Below are 14753 nucleotides of genomic sequence, written 5' to 3'. Positions count from 1 at the left end.
TTTATTGTTAATAGTTCTAGTGCTTTGCGTTCATATTAAAAAATAACTATGACAAAAGTGCCCTTTTCCCCTGAAGTGTGTGACCAGCCCTCAGTGTTGAGTTTTCACAATGTTACTCTAAGTGTGAACCATTGGGTTTGTTGGCTTCCTGAAGGAACAGTGCCTACTCTGCTTTTATGAGGTGTGTGTGTGTGTGTGTGTGTGTGTGTGTGTGTAGTCGTGTGTTAAGTACCTTTATCACAGCATAGGGCAAAAACCAGACTTGTCCGCCTGTAAAAACTGAGTTCCAAAAATGTCACTTTCTGCCTGAGTTTGCCCAGGTTTAAGCCGATGTCATCTGAAAAGAACTCTGTACCAAGTGGATCAATTTCCCCTTCTGCCAAAGAAAAATGAAGGCTGGAGGGAAGAAACCTGCCTGTGCCACGGAAAGGTGATAGAGACATTTCCCTTCGCCCTGGAGTTGGGTTTCTCCTGGGCTCCGTCGGAGTCCAGGGGAGATGTTTGTTCAGCTTCTAAAAGCAACACTTCCCCCACACCTGGACCTCCAGAAGCCATGGTTCGGATCCTCAGCCTTCACCTAACCGAGCATTTTGGCTCCGAGACGGACACTTTCTTGCTGACTGCCCCTTCCTTACCCTGTTGTCAGTGAGCCAAAAGCAGAATCAGACCCCAGAGGGCCCCGTGTGTCGGTAAAATAATGAGCGACGAAACCGGCAATTCCCTCCTCCCACTCCGCTTGTCATTTCTCATCAGGGCGCTGCCCCTGCCTCCTTCACCTGCCGGCGCCCCGGGGCGGACTCTGTGGGTTTTGGCGCCATCGTGAGGCCAACAGGGGAACTACTTTGAAAAAAATATAAGGAAAGGGTCAAGAACAGCCAGAGCGGTTTGGTTATAACGAAGGTGCTGCCACCTTACGGTAGCTCTGTTGCATTACACAGAAGGAATAAAACCTTAAAACTCAACAGGGAAGTTGCCCTAGGCGCATTGGTTACAAGAATAGCTGATAATAATGATACTAATAAGAAGCCGGGCGTGGTGGTGCACGCCTTTAATCCCAGCACTCGGGAGGCAGAGGTAGGAGGATTGCTGTGAGTTCGAGACCACCCTAGTGGTCTCCATAGTGAATTATAGGTCAGCCTGGCCTACAGTGAGAGCCTACCTGGAAAAACCAAAAAGTAAATAAATAATAATAATGATACTAATAATAACAATTATTACTATCATTTTTCCATAGGCTTTTCATGTGTCCAGGACATGATCGACTTGGAAACAGAAATGACATGAGAAGCCGGGTGTGGTGGCACATGCCTTTAATTCCAGCACTTGGAAGGCAGAGGTAGTTGGATCACCATGAGTTTGAGGCCACCCTGAGACTACATTGTGAATTACAGCTCACCCTGGGCTAGAATGAGACCCTGCCTCAAAAATCCAAAAAAGAAAAGAAAAATAAATAAAAAGAAATGACATGAGACTTCTTTCTCAGAGCAAGCAATCTCCAGGGAAGGGCTGGAGAGATGGCTTAACAGTTAAGGTACTTGTTTCTCAGGCCTAAGGACCCAGGTTTGGTTCCCCGGTACCCACATAAGCCAGATGCACAAGATGGTGCATGCATCTGGAGTTCATTTACAGTTGGCTAGAGGTACTGGCACACCCATTCTCTCTCTCTCTCTCTCTCTCTCTTAAATAAATAAATAATTGAAGGAAAAAAAATCTCCAAGGAAACTGGCTGAAATTTGAAACAAGAAAGATTGAAACCTCTTAGGTGATTAAAGGACTGGATCCCACTCCTCCACCCACCTCCCCGAGGGGTGTTCAGCAAACTCTCTCCATGGTGGTTTTGGGCTGTCTTGAGGTGTGGTGGGAGGCAGAGGGATTGATCCCAAAGCTGTTTGGAATGTGTGGTTACAGGCCCGCTCAACAGAGGGTCTGGAGACTGTCCCGGGCACTTCTGCCTTCCTTTGAGGCTCAGCAGTGAACCCCACATAGAACGTGGGAGTGTGGCTTCTCCCTGTGTCCTCCAGCGTCCCTTGTTCCTCATTCCTTCCACCTCTGTCTGGGTTTTAAGGAAAGAGACCAGATAACAGAGCAGTCTCTGGTTCTCCAAAGCTACTTGGGACCAGACCTGTGGCTTACACACAGGCACACTTGCTTCTTAAGCACCTTTGGTAACTTGGCTTCTAGAAGTCACTTTTTTCAAGACAAAATTTGCGCTCTTTGAGGGGCTCAAACTCCTTTTACTGAGAGTGACATTTGCAAGAGCTGCGTTGTGGTGCCATCCACAAATAGCAGTGCCCTGTGTGTATGTGGGGGCAGGGACCTTTTCTTAAAGGACATTAAAGAGACCGCTAAGTGCGACCCTTGATCCTAGATGGCAGAGAGTTTAAAGCCAACAAAGGACAGGCTTGAGGAAATTTGACTTCAGACTATGTATCAGATAATAATCTTAAAAGCTCAGATTCTTGAGTGTGGCAATAACTCCTGCTCAGGTAAGAAATAGTCCTTGGCTTTAGCAAGCACATGTCAAAATATTTGGATCTAATGCCATCATCCTTGCAATTTTTTTTTTTTTTTTTGAGGTAGGGTCTCACTCTAGCTCAGGCTGACCTGCAATTCACCATGTATTCTCAGGGTGGCCTCGAATTTATAGTGATCCTCCTACCTCTGCCTCCCAAGTGCTGGGCTTAAAGGCGTGCGCTACCACACCCGGCTCCTTGCAACTTTTTAAAGGCTCAAGAGGAAATGTAACTCAGTGATTCAGTGCTTATCTGTCACACACAAGGTCCTGGGTTCTATCCCCAGATGATGAAGGAAGGAAGGGAGGGAGAAAGGGAGGAAGGAAAGAGAGAGGGAGGGAAACATTCCACCAAAGGTGGCAGGAATAGAAAGGACAAAGAACAGAAATGTAGTAAAATGGACACTTATTAAGTTTACGGTGTGGGGGTGTTCATTGTAACATACTTATAGCTTGTAAATTAGAAAATTTTCCAATTAAAAACGTTGTATAAAAAAAATCTTTTAGCCGGGTGTGGTGGCGCATGCCTTTAATCCCAGCACTCATGAGGTGGAGGTAGGAGGATTGCCATGAGTTCAAGGCCACCCTGAGACTCCATAGTGAATTCCAGGTCAGCCTGGGCTAGAGTGAGACCCTACCTCAAAAAACCAAAAAAAAAAAAATCTTTTTTTGTTTCTTTTTTGAGGTAGGGTCTCACTCTAGCCTAGGTTGACCTGGAATTCACTATGTAGCCTCAAGGTGGCCTCGAAACAGCGATCCTCCTACCTCTAGCCTTCTGAGTGCTGGAATTAAAGGCTTGTGTCACCACGCCCCGCTTTTCTTTCTTTCTTTCTTTTTCTTTTTTTTCTTTTTTGGTTTGTTTTTGAGGCAGAGTGTCACTCTAGACCAAGCTGAGTGGGAACTCACTCTGTAACCCAGGTAAGCTCAGTGATCCTCCTGCCTCAACCTTCCAAGTTCTGTGATTATAGGTGTGGGCCACCAAACCCAGCTCTGAAAACAAAAATCTCCTAACTCTGAAAATAAAACAAGGATATGGCCTAGGGTGGTGGCACACACCTTTAATCCCAGCACTTAGGAGGCTGAGATAGGAGGATCACTATTAGTTGGAGGCCAGCCTGGGGCTACAGAGTGAGTTCCATGTCAGCCTGGGCTAGAGTAACACCCTGCCTTGAAATACCAAAAGGAAAAAAAAAAAATGAGTATGATACAAAGCAGAGATCCTTCCACAGGTGGGGCTGGAAAACAGTAAGGACCTAACTTGGTCCAGTATCCCATTTCCTTGTCTTTTGAAATTTTCAGAAACTATAACCATGAATAGCTATGATGTTTATTACATCTTGTGGGTATTATTTAAAGCTGGTATTTCAAGAACTGTCTTATAATTCAATATTTTTCATGATGAACACAATCAAAGACATAGGCTGTTCAGTAGAGTATTGTAGGTGTTTACAAAGCATAATGCCAGGGCTGGAGAGATGGCTTAGTGGTTAAGTGCTTGCCTGTGAACCTAAGGACCCCGGTTCGAGGCTCGATTCCCCAGGACCCACATTAGCCAGATGCACAAGACGGCACATGCATGTGGAGTTCGTTTGCAATGTCTGGAGGCCCTGGAGCACCCATTCTCCCTCTCTCTCTCTCTCTCTCTCACTGTCACTTTCAAAGAAATAAATAAAAATAAACAAAAAAATTTAAAAAAAAACAAAGCATAATACCAGAGACACAATGCTTCTTTTGGGGTATGTGTGTGTTGTGTGTTTATGTGTGCATGGGTGTGAGTGCAGACATGCATGTGCCAGGACATGAGTGTGATCACAAGACAGTTTTCAGATGTTAGACCTTACCTTCTACGTCCTTTGAGGCAGGGTCTCTCATTTACCACTGGTTTTATCCCCAGGATAACTGATCCTGGAGCTTCTGGAAGATTCTTCTGCATCCATCTCCCTTCTCTCCTGTGGCTGAGATTATAAACACCTGCCATGGCTTCTGGCTTTTTCCATGGGTGCTAGGGTTTTGAACTGGGGTACTCACACTTGTGCAGCAAGCACTCAATCCACTGCACCATCTCCCTAGCCCTAGAGATGGATGCTCCCTTTCAGAGTTACTCACGCTTCTCTGTTACCCATGTGATGCATGTCCCAAGTCCACACCACCGTGTAATTGATTGCTTTACACCACAAATCAATTGTTTTAGGATAGTTTATGCTATAGTGCCAAACACCCCAAGTCTCAGTGGCCAAATCCCGCCAGGACAGGGCCCTTGCTCAGCCAAGCCGTGCAGGAAGACCCCTTGGCCTAGACTCACCCACCATCTTGTCAGGGGAGGAGGAGGGCGTCCCATCTGGGAATTAAGTCTTCTAGCCTAGAAGTGACATACACATCACTTCACTTCCATTCATGACTCATGCATACGGGTCTTCCCTGTGCTCAGGCAAATGAGCAAGATGGCATTCAAGGACTGCACGTGTCCTAAATCTGTGAATAGGCCATGACTGTGCCCTCCCCTTTCTGCCACTCAGTCATTATACAGCACCTCTAGCAAGTAGCAGATGCACACAGTGTCCACTGGAGGAATGTGGAGTCCCTTCCAAGATGCCTTTCCCTGATATAGCAGGAAAATACCATGTATGCAGACAGTGTGCCAAGCAATGTGCCCTGTGTTTTGTCCTTGATGCCCTATCAAATCCTCTCCGGGGTGGGGCACTGTTCAGACTATCACCTTGTAGGTGAGGAAACTGAAGCGAGAACTCTGAAAAAGCCACCAAGCAATGGACGGGACCCTCTCGTAACCCATTGCCTCTGTGTGATTAAGGGCTGGGGCCTTGGGAATTAGGAAAGTTGAAGTAAGCCGGTCCTGGAGGCCCAGACCTGTCCTCTCAGCTAGTCAGGAGGCTGACGTACAAGTGCAAGGCCTGCATGGGTAACGTCATAAGACCCTGTCTCGAAACAGAGATGTAAAACGGGGCTCAGTGGTAGAGTGTTTGCCTAACTAGTGTGAGGGTCTGGGCTTAAGCAGTCACCTTGAACCACGAGGCCATTTCAGCACTGAAAGGAAAGAAGGGAAAGGGAAAGAAAATCCCAGCATTCAGGAAAATGAAACAGGGGGTTTGCTGTGAGTTCAAGGCCAGCCTGGACTACACAGCATGAACGCGTGTTAAGAAAACACACATGTGAACCACACGCGAAGCAGGGTTCTAGGTGCCCCGAGGTTGTGTTCTGGTGCAGAGCTTCTCCTGCTCTAACAGGCCCTGGGGAGCCTGGTGCGGTGGGGCACACCTGGAATCTCAGCACCGGGGAGGTGCAGGCAGGAGGATCAGGAGTTTAAGGCCAGGCTAAGCTACATGAGACCTTATCTCAAAAAAAAAAAAAAAAATGCCTATGACCTGACAAGCCATAGGCTTTTGACTTGGCTATCAGTACCAGGCATGGATCTCCCCACCCCATGGACTGGGCTTCAAATCCAATTAGGGGGCAGCTGGTTGCTCCCATAACTGATCTGCCACTATTGCTCCAGTGGGCACATATTGGCTGTCTGGTCAATTGTATAGCTCGCAGAATCCACTGTTGATGACTTTTCTTCCCCGGGACTATGACAGCTAGCCAGCAAGAAGGAGGCCCTGCTTGATTTCTCAGCATGTTGCAACTGAAGCATGCGGAGTCTTCAGCAATAGTCTTACCATCTAGTTCTGGGGGGCTACCAAGAGCCTTGGCAGTAGCTTATATGGTTTTGGGGAGCTTACTGTGGGGGAAACAACCTACTCCTGGCACTGGGATTTACCTGTAACACACATTCTCCACTCCAATAGGGTACTTCTGCCTAATCCCCCTTTCTCTCTCTCTCTTCTAAATTATATTTTAAAATTAAGCCGGGCATGGTAGCGCTTGTCTTTAATCCCAGCACTCAGGAGGCAAAGGTAGGAGGATTGTTGTGAGTTTGAAGACAGCCTGAGACTACATGGTGAATTCCAGGTCAGCCTGGGCTAGAATGAGACCCTACCTCACCCCCCTCAAAAAATTTAAAAATTAAAATTAACCAATGAGAAAGTAGTTTCTATATGTCTCATTTATAATGTCTTTAGTTTTCTGTATCCCTTCCCCATCCCTCCGATCTCCCTTTCTGCTGCCCCCACTTAGAGCTTTCCACACCCTCCCGTATTTATTCTTCTACTCTTCTCTCCTCTAACCCCGCCCCACTCCTCTTCCATCCCAGCTTCATCCTAGCTTCCTGGCCTCGCCTACTGACACTTACTCTAGCTTGAATACAGGTCCAAAAATTCAAAGCTAAGACCCACATATGAGAGAACATCCAGTGTTGTCTTCCTGATCCCAGGTTATCGCAGTATACTTTTTTCCAGATCCACCCATTTTCCTGCAGATTTCATAGTTTCAGTTTTCTTCACAGCTGGATAAATAAAATGCAAGAGTCACAGGGTGGGAAGAAGTACTTTGGGGCCCTGTGTTCCAGACACATAAAGTGACCAGTGAATTCAGGATGTCACAGCACAGCAGTTGTTGTCTCTCCCACAAGACCTGCACAATATTGAGCCCATCAACATTTTGACATAGAAGATAGAGGGGGACAAAAAGAATGAAAAATCAAAACAGGGCTGGAGAGACGGCTTAGCAGTTAAGGCGCTTTGCCTGTGAAGCCTAAGACCCAGGTTCAATTCCACAGTACTCACATAAGCCAGATGCACAAGGTGGCACAAGCATCTGGAGTTTGTTTGCAGTGGCTGGAGACCCTGGCACACCCATTCTCTCTATTTGCCTCTTTCCCTGCCTCTCCCTCTCAGATAAAATAAAATAAAAATTCACTTCTTGGCTAAGATCAAGCATAAAATAAAACATTAAAAATAAAAGAAAAATCAAAACTGAAAAAGGGTTACTTTGAAAGAGGAGAGTGCTCAGTGGAATAGGAGGGGCAGAGCGGGGACAAAAGAAGGGAATGGGCTGGGAATATGAAAAAATGACAGTATGTTCATGTTCTGAAATTCGCAAGTTAACAAATGGGTATATATGACAGATCATGAAAATGAATAAAGTGTCCATTGTGACTTCAATAGGTCTGACGCTGAGCCTAAGGGCTGGTGTTACAGTGAGATTTCCAGGGGATGGTCATGATGGCTTTTTTGTTTGTTCATTTTTGTTTTTCATTTTTTTCTCAATTTTTATTAACATTTTCCATAATTATAAAAAGTATCCCATGGTAGTACCTTCCCTACCCCCCCCCCCCCGCTTTCCCCTTTGAAATTCCATTCTCAAGGTAGGGTCTTGCTCTAGCCCAGGCTGGCCTGGAATTCACTATGTAGTCTGTCTCAGGGTGGCCTTGAACTCATGACGAGCCTCCTACCTGTGCCTCCGAGTGCTGGGATTAAAGGAGTGTGCCACCATGCCTGGCTATGATGGCTTTTTCTCTTGGCCCTTGGAATGAATGGCTCATGCCTGTAATCCCAGCACTTTGGAGGCTGAGGCAGAAGAATCACAAGTTTGAAGCTGGCCTTGGAAACATAGCGAATGGTTAGCCTGGCATAAAGACTGGGGCCCTGTCTCAAAAAAAAAAAAAAAAAAAGGACGACTTGGAGAGATGACAGTCCTCTCTATGAAAGCTTCTAAACTTATACAGACATGGCCCAGAGCATAAGGATGAAGTCAGGGCTCTAATCACTTGCCACCCAATGTGTATCAGCACCCCGAGCCCCTGTGACTCACCCTTGGGGAGCTTGCAGAACCCTGCCTGAAAGGTCAGACAGGAACTTGACCAGGGAGGAGAAGAAGCCAGGAGCATATTGACACCGTAAGATTCTCAGCCTATGGGATGGGCGTTCCAGACCCAGGAAATAAGCCAGACTCAAAACAACCCTCAGTCCAGGAGCAGCTTCTGCCAGCGGCTCCATGCTCCGTTCTTAGAAAGGGAGTGGATGACTATCACTTGGGGGCTCTGGAAACATGCCCCCCCTGCAGTGACCACAGGCTTTGTCTCCCACACAGTGGTTCAAGCCTAGAATTCAATTCAGACTTCTTTTTTTTTTTCGGTTTTGCGAGGTAGAATTCACTATGTAATCTCAAGGTGGCCTCATGGCGATCCCCCTACCTCTGCCTCCCAGGTGCTGGGATTAAAGGCGTGCGCCAGCACTCCCGGCAATTCAGACATTTTATGGGCTTATTTTGGGCAGAGGCTGTGCTCTTCCTGCACAGTGTGCACTCTGCTGCTAAACCTTCATCTTAGACAAACACACTGAGAGCTCTTGCTGTCCAGAATCTACTGTGCGAGATCGCCTCCACCTCTGCATTTGGCAAAGGAGACAGGACTCTCAGGGCTGGCGAGGACTGCCTTGGGATTGAAGGCAGAAGGCCAGTGTCCTCCCTGCATGGCTGCCCTGTCCCTCCCTGAGCACGGCCACACACGCTAGGAAGCCTGGGAGAGGGGAAGGAGGGGAGCGCCGTAAGCCTCTTGGAGAAGGTAGCGATCAAGTGGTGCCTTGACACCTAAAAGGTGAAGATGTAGTCAAGCGTTCACTTTCCTTCATACTTTGAATTGCTGGCACTGGTAAATAAAGATAAAGATGCCCACAGGGTTGGGGCTGGGGAGATGATGCAGTCAGTAAAGTGCTTGTGTTGCAAGCAGGAGGACTGATTTCCACCCCTAGAGTCTGTGGCCCCATGGTGGGTTTATTCCCAGCTCTGAGGGGGCAGAGACAAGAGGATTCTTGGTCAGCCAGTCTGGCCTCATTGGCAAGCTTTGAGCCAATGACAGACCTTGTCTCAAAAAAAAAAAAAAAAAAAAAGAAAGAAAGAAAGAAAGAGAGAGAAACTGGGCTTGTTGGCACATGCCTGTAATCCCAGCTCTTGGGAGGCAGAGGTAGGAGGATTGCTGTGAGTTTGAGGCCAGCCTGACATTAGAGAGTGAATTCCAGGTCAGCCTGGGCCAGAGCAAACCAAAAAAAAAAAAAAAAAAAAAAAAAACTGGATGGGATTAAAGGTGGTGCACACCTTTAATCCCAGCACTTGGGAGGTTTAGGTAGTAGGATCATTGTGAGTTCAAGGCCATAGTCACAGTCACTGAGACTAAATAGTGAATTCCAGGTCAGCCTGGGCCAGAGTGAGACCCTACCTTGAAAAACCAAAAATAAAATAAAATAATAAAGAGAATAAAATCTTTCAGCGAGGTGTTTGATCTGTGAACTGTTTCAGGTGAGTGGACAAGGTCCCTGCAGCACAAGTGTGGCCAGGGTCCAGCTCTGCTCAAAGTCCCAAAGCCCAGAGGCCAAGCAGCAGCCCAGGTTCCACTTCCCTCCTCAGAGGACACGCTGGCATGGCCCTGCTTACAATGATGAGACACCAGTACAATGCTTGGAAGCAGGGGACACTTAACAAGAGGCCCACCTTTCCTCTGTCACATCACACTTTGCAGTTAGATGGAAAAAGAAAAGGCAGCAGCAGTGAGAAGGCCCATAGGAGAAATGGACCCTACCAGGAAGCGCCCTGGAGCTGTGACTCAGACACCCCAACTCTGTCCCCTGGGAGAGACCACTTAGGTCACTTGAGCATGTATTTGGTTCTAAGTAGAGCTGAAGGTTTAGAGCAATTTTAGCTCACAGCAAAACTGAGCAGGAAGTAGTAACCAAATGCCCTTGACCCCATCATACAGTGTCCCTCTAATGTCCTCCTCAGCAGAACACTGCATGTGTCGCCACTGATGAAACCTGTTGGAACAGTTACCACTGGAAGTCCAAGCTCACACTGGGGCCATTATTGTCGGCTCCACACTGCTGGGATGAACATCCAAACTAGACACAGTTTGTAGGAGGAAGGGTTTATTTCAGCGTACAGCTGCAGGGGAAGTTCCATCAATGGTGGAAGAAACTGGCTCCCATTCACAAATCCAAGCAAGGAGGCACAACCACCAAACAGCCAGCACCACATGCAGGCACAAAACTGGCGGCGGAAGAGCAGAGACCCAGGCAGAGCTCAGATTGTGCCGCATTCCTCTGGGCTGGGAATCAGATCTGTCCCAAAGTTCACCTTCATACTAGACCCCAGGGTCTGCCCACAATACACTTCTTCCAGCTAAGGCGCTAGAAATCCAAATTACAAGCTTTCATAAGACACCGGAGTCTATTGGAGGAAATACATTCAGACTAGCACATCAGCTGATTCCAGGCCTGTGCCATCCCCATCCAGAGGAGTCTGTATTTTTGGCAAGACCAGGAAGCCTAAAGCCTCACAAGGATCCCTTACTGTTCGCACTATTACCACCCAGCCCCAGGAGTGTTACCTGCCTCAGTCTGTAAGCCTCGTACCTTCTAGATCTCCTAGTTCTCCCCTTTCACCTTCTTCCCACAATCTTCCTGCTTCCCTGCACCCTGCATCAACCCCACCTGTGCATCTCACAGCTGAGACTCTGCAGCTTCGAGATGCCAATTTTGAGCAGCCGAGACCCTGCCTCACTCCTAGCATCCACACTCATTCTCACCTCTCTGCCAAATCACATCCCTGCCAGCTCTGAGTTCGAGTCTGCCCCTCCTCATTTGGTTCACATTTCCCACACCAGAGATACTGTCCCTCACACCACCCTGCGCTTTCACAGATAAAACATCCTACCCCACTAAAAATGGGCCTAACGCATGCTGTGGACCAGAGTGACCATGATGTAACAATGTAAGCTCATCACTTGTGGTGAATACACCACTCCAGTGGAGATGTTGATAAGGAGAAAGGCTGTGCTTCTATACAGGAAGCTGTCGACCTACGTTCATTAAAAAAAAGAAGAAGAAGAAGAAGAAGAAAAGAAAAGAAAGGAAAAAAAGCGCCCCACTGAAAACTAAACCCTACACCAAATGGGTCTGGTGACTAGTGGAAGGTAAGGACAGAGTATCACTGAGGAGGGAGCAGTTTGAGGGAAGCGGTACCCCTTTCGGGAACAAAGGAAGCCTGCAGAACTAACAATTCAGCAGTGCCTTCTATGGGTTGGGAAGACCACCACAGTGCTTGTTCTGACATCCTCAGGTGAGCTCAAATACTAACTTAAAACACACTATGTGGCCTGAAGAGATGGCTCAGCAGTTAAAGGTGCTTGCTTGCAAAGCTTGACAGCCTTGGTTTGATTCCTCAGTACCTACATAAAGCCAGATGCACAAAGTGGAGCATGTGTCTGGAGTTTGTTTGCTGTGGCAAGAGGCCCAGGTGTCACCATTCTCTCTCTCCTTCACTCTCTCTCTCTCTGCTTGCAAGTAAATAAATAAAATATTAGTAACAATAACAAAAAAAATCACACAGGAAAACACCACACTATGAGATAACTATACATTAGAAAATGGGGAACAATTCAAGTTGCACTTTAAAACATCCCTCTCACACTTGGGGAACCAGTCAATTTCTTCCAGTGAACTTATGGCCATCTTTAAAAACATAGCAGGAAGCTAGCAGATCACAATTCCAGTGGTCAGGAAAATAAAATAGTAGCAAAAGCCATTTTTAATAAAATATTTTTGTTTTTATTTATTTATTTGAGGGAGATATACAGAAATAGGCAGGTAGAGAGAGAGAGAGAGAGAAAATGGGCACACCAGGGCCTCCAGAAACTGCAAACAAACTCCAGATGCGTGCACCCCCTTGTGCATCTGGCTTACGTGGGTCCTGGGGAGTCAAACTGGGATCCTTGGACTTTGTACGCAAAGCCTTAACCGCTAAGCCATCTCTCCAGCCCCAAAAGCCAATTTTTAAGGTATGCTACATATGTTCATCAGTTTTCCAGTTCTGGGACGAAATGACTGGGAAAATATTTTGATCATAGTTGCTTTCAGTCCAAGGTTCTGTTGTTTCTGGACCTGTGAGGAGGCAGAACATGGAGATGGGATCACAGGGTGGAGCAGAGCTGCTGGTGTGGAAGCTGGATGGGAAAGGGAAGGAGAGAAGGAGGGAGAAAGATCCCTTTCAATGGCAGACCCCCAGGGACCTACTTCCTAATTGCTCATTCAGCTCTGAACTCAATGGTGGATTAATCCATAGGAAGTCAGCACCCCCAAGGCCAACTGCCTCTCAAATAGTTCCCACCAAGTTGAGGACCAACATATCAATACATGAAGGCCCTTCATATTGAAATAGGAATTTGGGGTTCCTTGTCAATATGCCAATACCTCAATGCACCAATAAATTTAGGGTATCCCGGATTGTTGTCTAGTTAATTTAAAGAATTAAAATCCACACACCAGAGACTTTAGATTAAGAGAAGGAAAGAAGAGGAAGCTCAGAGAGCTCCAGACAAGAGGGTGGTAAAGCCCACTCTGTAGCCCAAATTGGGATCATTTATAGATTCTGAATGGGAGCTGAGCTAACCAGCCATGAGCCCAAGGTTTGGGCTCAGTTTAACCAATCACAATGTCAGGATCAGATTTAAACCTTCCAGGGAGGGGCTCAGGTTGTTTACAGACAAACAGATCTAGGGAACTTCTTCAGCAAAGGATAAGGAGAAGAGACATTCCTCCTTTTTGTTGTTGTTGTCTGTTTTTGAGGTAGGGTCTCACTCTAGCCCAGGCTGACCTGGAATTCACTATGTAGTCTCAGATCCTCCTACCTCTGCCTCCTGAGTGCTGGGATTAAAGGCATGCACCACCAAGCCAGGCTGTTTTTTTTTTTTTAATTAATTAACTAATTTGCACAGAATGAGAGAGACAGAATGAATGGGCACGCCAGGGCCTCCTAGCCTCTGAAAATGAACTCCAGATGCAGGCACCATCCTGTGCACCTGGCTTTACCTGGGTACTGGGAAATCAAACCTGGGTCCTTAGGCATTATAGGCAAGTGCCTTAAATGCTGAGCCTTCTCTCCAGCCGGTGTTTTCTGTTTGTTTTTAGCAAGCAGCAGGCTTCCACCCTTCAAGCTTTCCTTATCTGAACCCACTTTAGAGGAGGCCTTCTTCTTTTACAGTCCTTTTTATGGTGAACTTGAATTCTACAGTTATTTGAAAGTGCATTGAACTCTTGATAAATATAGCATTATTTAGGAAGCCAGTAAATGATATATTTCCTCCAAAATCAGGGTTGCTGGATTAAATGCTGTCAAATATGAGTACATTTTAATTTCTTCAAGCAATGACTACATCAACTACATAAGTTTAGGATGACTGGGCCCTGAAAGTCAAAAGCAGCAATGTCTATGGGCCGGTCCTGGCAGCCTCCACTTCGTTAGAGGTCAGAGAAGAAGCTGGCTTCTCCTTACCCCTCCCTCCCTCCTCTCTCTCTCTTGAGGTAGGGTCTCACTGTGGTCCAGGCTGACCTGGAATTAACTATGTAGTCTCAGGGTGGCCTTGAACTCACCTCTTACCTCAATCTCCCAAATGCTGGGATTAAAGGCTGCATCACCACGCCTAGCATCCTTATCTCTTGTTTAAGGAGTTCCCTCGACCTGTTTCTCCTTGAACAGCCAGAGGCCCTCCCTGGGAAGGACCATCTCCTAGAAGATTTAAATCTGATCCTGACATTGTAGTTGGTTAAGCTCAGCTCTAAAACAGCATCCTGGCTGGTTAGCCCAGCCCCCATTCAGAATTATAACTAACCCCAATTTGGATCACAGAGCGGTCTTTACCTCCTCTTGCCTCCCTCATGGTGGGATCTCTGTGAACTTCCTCCTCTTTCCTTCTCTTAATCTAATAAAATCTGTCTATACCTTACCCTCTGGTGTATGGATTTTGATTCTTTAAATTCTTAAGACAAGAATTTGGGGTAACCTAAAATTTATCTTATTTTTCTGGTTTTTCAAGGTAAGGTTTCACTAGCTCAGGCCGACCTGGAACTCACTAGGTAGCCTCAAGGTGGCCTTTAACTCACGGTGATCCTCCTACCTCTGCCTCCCCAGTGCTGTGACTAAAGGTGTGTGCCACCATGCCTGCTTTTGGGATAACAAATTTATTGGTGTTGGGTCTATTGATCAGGGACCCCACAATCCCTGAGTCAAAACCTACGTGATATATAGACATATATGTATATTATGTGGACTATGTGGGTATATGCACATATACATTACATACAATACATGTGTGTCCCATGCAGCCCACGGACATCCTCTTTCTTACTGAAGGATCCCAGGGTTAGCACTCGGGCGTGGGAGAGCATGTGCGTAAGGTGCGGCGGCCTCTACGGCCCAGGATCGTGCAGAGCACTGACACGCCGGTCAGCGAGGCCCACGCCACTCGCCCAGGACCCTACACGAACCCCAGCTACAGGTCCCCGAGGCCACAGTCGCATGC

This window comes from Jaculus jaculus, chromosome 1, assembly GCF_020740685.1.
Source record: "Jaculus jaculus isolate mJacJac1 chromosome 1, mJacJac1.mat.Y.cur, whole genome shotgun sequence".
Lineage (NCBI taxonomy): Eukaryota > Metazoa > Chordata > Mammalia > Rodentia > Dipodidae > Jaculus > Jaculus jaculus.
This window is presented reverse-complemented; position numbering follows the sequence as displayed.